General features: G+C 37.9%; 1 non-coding gene across 1 annotated transcript; it reads left to right on the forward strand.

The window, feature by feature from the left end:
* The first annotated feature begins 3,093 nt into the window (after positions 1 to 3,093).
* Positions 3,094 to 3,200, forward strand: LOC131254567 (small nucleolar RNA R71). Its single transcript, XR_009175687.1, has one exon. It is a non-coding gene; the product is annotated as a small nucleolar RNA R71 (small nucleolar RNA).
* The last annotated feature ends 2,666 nt before the right edge of the window (positions 3,201 to 5,866 follow it).

A 5,866-nucleotide genomic window follows, 5' to 3' on the forward strand; every position in this document is an offset into this window, starting at 1 on the left:
CTCTCTTAAATATTTTCCTATAAGGAAGATAGAGTGATTCCAGTCATCTACGCATTCAAGGCATCCCAGCTTAATGATTTGCCATTAAGGTAGTAGCTGGAGGATCTTTGAATGCGGAAGTTCATTTCCCAATCCACTCTATTGAATATCAATGATAAGGGTAGATTGGAGGATGAACTCCCATGAGAGAAAGGGCTTTGGGAATAAGATTTAAGGTTAAACACTCAAAAGCACTCTCTTCTTTCTCTACCAGCAATAATAGACAAGTCCTCATTATATAGGCAAAAGGTTCCAACGGATATAAAACGGTCATATTTATAATAGAGTTTGATATCATCAAGCGGGATCGATATCATCGAGCGTATACTCTCAATATCATCGACGGTCCACTCGATGACACAAACTCAAATGTCATACGCTTTTGAAACCTATTGCCAGCTGGTCGAGGGAATCGAAATACGTGTTGATGTCATAGAATTTCAAACTCTGATTTCATCGATGCGAGGTTCGATTCCTTGACATTTGAAAATGAGAGAGACTTGCTATGAAATATTTCAGGTTTATAAGAATGATCGAGGGACCTTCAAGATCATCGGAATTTGAATGTCGATGATATCGATAACTGTGTCGTGGCATCGATAAACCCAGGAGATTTTCATTTAAGCTTGCTTAACAGTTTCTGTCCCTGTTCGACACCATCGAAACTGTACCGATATCATCGATATTTTAATATCGATTCTATCGAGTGACCCTCGATCATAGATAAACTATCCTGAAATATTTTACTGGAAAACTTCGTGCCCATGACTGATATCATCGAGAGCCTTCCGATATCATCGAGATTTGAACTTTGATGGTATCGAGGGGCTTCGATATATCAATGCACATATGATATTCTTAAGTGAAAACAGGGGCACCGGAGATCTGCTTGTCGATATTATCGAGTCACCGTCGATGGACTCGAGATTCAAATATCAATGATATCGATAAATCTGTCCAGAAATATATGTGGTTGCTGGACACTTTTGTCCTCATTCTGATGGAATCGATTTGCCATCGAGAACATTGATAGCGTAGGTCAATCATATCGAGCAATGTATTGATAAAATCGACAAAGCAAGAAAACTTAGAGATTTTCTGATTTTGAAAAAGTTTTCTTAACTTAAAAACCCTATGATGTTCTAACTTATTTTAAGGGTTTAAATACCTGGTGTTTTGGGACATGGGATGCGAGGCTTAGATTTACCTGTGGCGAGCTTGCAGACATCCGGTTGAGGTAGACGCTTTGAATTAATCTTCCTATGAGGCTCTGCAGTCTAGCTGACTCAATACTCATGCTAATTGACAAACCAGGGCACTTTCGGTATCAAGCATGGCACCCGTCTCCATAATCATGTCACCATCTAAATAATGCGAGTGAGCTAAGCACGTCTCTAAAGGATCAGAGGATAAGGTCAAAAGTGTTCTATCTTCCATAAAAGAATCGATCAAGTTAACATTGTGGGCATCGTCATCATCCTCCGTGTATTTGCTCATGTTGGATATTAAGCTCCAATGTCATTTTTCAAAAGAAAAACTCGTGACTCCACTCCTACAATTGATGATTGCATTTGATGTGGCAAGGAATAGGCGACCAAGGATGATGGGAATTTAAGTGCTCATATCCACGATATGTTGAGTATCTAAGACAATAAAATCTACTAGGTAATAGAATTTATCAACCTGGACCAACACATTCTCAATTATCCCTCTCGATACACGAACTGAGCGATCGGCAAGTTGTAACGTAGTCCAGGTGGGTTTTAATTCACCTAGACCTAGTTGTTCGTAAGCCGAGTATGGGATCAGATTCACACTTGCTCCTAAATTAAGAAGTGTGTGCTAAGTGCAATAATTCCCAATTACATAAGCAATGGTTGGGCTACCGGGATCTTTGTATTTCTGTGGCACATCTTGCTTTAGGATGGCACTCACTTTTTCAGTTAAAAAGATTTTCTTTGAATATTTTGTCATCTTTTGGTTGTACACAGGTCTTTTAGAATTTTGACATATGAAGGTATTTGTTTAACGGCATCTAGTAGAGGAATGTTAACCTTCACTTGCTTAAGCACCTCTAGAATGTCCTAAGAGTTAGAAAGAGATTTTGGTGCAATCAACCGTTGGGGAAATGGAGTAATCGGCTTGCCTTGGAGTTCCAATTCTAATTCTTATGGAGCAGTGCTAGATCTATCATTGTTATCGTCTTTCAGGTCCTTAGGTTTTTTAGCCCTAACCGGAATGGTTTTGTTAATGGTCTTCCCACTCCTAAGAGTGGTGATAGATTTAGCTTGCTCCATCAAATTTGAAGAGCTCAGGCTGCTGACTTCATATTGCGGTTTTGGATTGGGAAGAGGTTGAGCTGGAAGACTTCCCTTATTCACAATCACATTCTTTGTATCAAGCCCTTTTATGACCTTTGTAAGGTTTTGAAAGGCTTGTAACATCCCCTGATTGAAAATTTCTTGATTTTGAAGATGCTTTAGAACCAGATCCTCTTGATGTTTCCTTTGATTTGGAATTTGATTAAAGAATCCTTGAAGAGTAGTAGTTTGCCCAATCCTCCAACTGAAGTTGGGATGATTTCTCCAACTAGGATTGTATGTATTAGAGGTGGGTCTATTGAAAGGCCTTTGGTAATTATTCACAACATTAGATTGCTCATTCAGTACCTCTTGAAAAGTAGGTATTGTTGGGCAATTTTCAGTTGTGTGAATATTACAAGCACAAATATCGCAAACAATTTCCTTAACCTTATCCTTCTTTAGTTCCATAGCCTCGAATTTCCTCATGAGATTATCCACTTTAACATTGATATCATCATCTTCTTTTAGAAGGTATATTCCGCCCATCTCCTTCGATTGAGCGGGCCTAGAGGTGGTGCTCGATTTTGGGGAGACATCCCATGATTGTGTGTTTTCAGCAAGTCTATCTAAATAATCCCACACATCATCGATGTTTTTGTTCATGAATTCCCTGTTGTACATTGTCTCGACCAATTGGCACATGGAGGATGTCAGTCTATCCTAGAAAAAGTGAGTAATGTGCCACATTTAAAAACCGTGTTGTGGGCATAAACTGATAAGATCTTTAAACCGCACCCAACATTGAAAGAATGTTTCATCTTCCTTATGAGTGAAGTTCATGATTGACTTTTTAAGGGTGTTCATTTTATGATGTGGGAAAATTTTCTTTATGAACTCCCTTGTCATGTCATTCCATTTACCAATAGATCGAGGATGTACTAAATGTAACCACATCTTAGCTTTCTCTTTCAAGGAAAATGGAAAGAGTTTCAGCTTGACCGTGTCCTCAGACACATTAGGAAAATATAAAGTGGCTATGATCTCATCAAAGTCTTTCAAGTGTAAATATGGATTTTCATATTCAAGTCCATGGAATTTTGGAAGGAGTTAGATCACCTCTGACTTGATATCCATATGTCCCATATTTTTAGGAAAAACCATGCATGAGGGTGTGCTATCCCGCCGGTTGTAAATAATCTCACAAAGTACGAGATGGGGTGCTTGATGCACCTCATTCTCACCCTGGATTTCCTTAACCCTAGGTTAAGGTGGATTTGGAGGTTGATTGGTCAGTTGATTGGCAGTCATAACTTTGGTTAACTCTGTGGATCTCGAGTGGTGTCTAATCTTGTGATGGATAGATAACCCCTCAACCAATCCTCCTTCACTCAAGAGACGTTGAATGTTATCACGGACCCACTTGGGCATGAAACACTCTCAACCCTCAATTTTAGAATCTACCCCTAAACCTAAAAAGAAAAGAGGGAAATATAAATCTAGAAATGGAAAGAGAGAGAATTAAAAAGAAGTTCCCAAATTAGAAGTTTTTATATTGGGATCCTGCAAAAGAAAAAAGAAAGTGAATTAGTTTCTAAAAATGAAAAAGAAAAGTTTATAAAAACAAAAAATAGAAAGTTTCTAAAAAATAAGAAGTTAGTTTCTAAAAACAAATTAGAAAAGTTTCTATCATAGAATTAGAAAGTAGTTTCTAAATATAGAAAAGGAAACTTTCTAAACCTAGAATTAGAAAGAAACATTAGTTTCTAAAATAACTCAGAAAAAACCCTAACCTAAAAATAGAAAGTAGAAAAATCCTAATCTTAAACCAATTCCAAAACTAGTTAATCTCATAAAAAAGCAACCATTAATCCCCGGCAACTTGTTCACAACCCCAAGTGTAGGGTCGCGATGTAGTAATAATCTTGGTGAGACCGAGGTTGAATCCATAGACACTAATCTCGTGTGTTTTCTGAAAGCAACTAGAAGAAGACGTAAACCTAAATATGAAAGTGTAGAGAAAGTAATTATGAATTATTTAACTAGAACTTGTAAATTTAAAGGTGGGAACTAGGGTTTCCAAGGATCCACTTGTAGCAATCAGGGAGATCTATGACTAATTCAAAGACACAACTGGAATCGGAGTCCTATCCTATCCAGTTGAAAAATATCTCAATAAAACCCAATCTGAACTTCCTTTGACCTAATTCTCAATGGATGAAAGTTATGAGAACTGGAAGTGATTCCATTACCTGGCCATGTCATGGAGACAATGGCAAATAACAGGAGATATCTATCCCACAATCAAACATAGGAGTCTTGTGAAGGTTAGAAGGGATTCCATCACCCAACCATGCCTAAGAGACAATGGTGAACAACAGGATTTCCTAACTTCACAATCTCAAAGCATGAAAAGAAGATACTCAAAGTTATTGCAGATCTATTGTAATTTGAGTCACAATAAACCATTAAAAACTGAAAGTATTCCTTAAATATCAAACTAGAATCAAAATAAGTTCAACATAAACATAAATCAAAGCAATATAAAACATCCCATCACGCTACAAGCTTCACCTCTTAACCCTAGCTAAGAGGTTTAGCCAACCATAGACATGATTGGATCTAAAACCCTAGAAGAAAACATGAGAAACTAAGGAAGAAAGAAGAAAAATACTTGGTGACATCTCTCCACCCTCGTGCTTCACTCTTCCAAACCCTAGATTGATGCCCCAGGGACTCCTATTTATAGTTGTACAACACCACCTTTTGCACCTCCTTGGAAAAATTCAGAAACTGCCTCAAATTTACGCACTCTGTGTAAATCTGCGTAACTTTGCACAATTTGTTCGATGACATCGAATTGGCTTCGATGTCATTGAAGGTACCTTTTATACATGCTTTTTCTGCACTTTTGTAACATCATCTAGACTTTGTATCCTTCCATGTCATCGAACCTACCTTCGATGTCATTGAAGAAGTCTTCGATGTCATCGAGCGTTGTTCGAGGAATCGATAATGCGTCTAAAATAGTCCAGTGAGTTTATTCAATTTCTTCAATAAATTCGATACCATCGAAGAAGCCTTTGATGTCATCGAGTAGGTCTTCGATGTCATCGAGGAGTGCTTCGAGTAATCGAATATGATGCCCAATATGTCAAGCGAGTTTCGCCGAAAATCCACAGAAAATTCAATGTCATCGAACAGGCTTCGATATCATCGAGCAAAGCTTCGAGTCATCGGACAAGTCTTCGAGTCATCAAAAAATGTCTTCAATTTGTCCAGCAATCAACTTGATTTTCTTTCATAAATTCAATGTCATCGACCCGTGTTCGATATCATCGAATGGAAGCTTCGATGTCATCGAATGATGTCGATGACATAGTCAATGTAACTTTGCACTTGTTCTTTCGACTTCGTTCCTTCTCCACTTGGTTTTCTTGAATCTTAGGACCTTGAAAACTCAATCTTTATCTCCTAAGATCCATTCTTTGCCTTGGTGATTTTTGACCAACAAATCCATGCTTTTA

Source organism: Magnolia sinica, chromosome 8 (genome assembly GCF_029962835.1).
Source record: "Magnolia sinica isolate HGM2019 chromosome 8, MsV1, whole genome shotgun sequence".
Taxonomy (NCBI): Eukaryota; Viridiplantae; Streptophyta; class Magnoliopsida; order Magnoliales; family Magnoliaceae; genus Magnolia; species Magnolia sinica.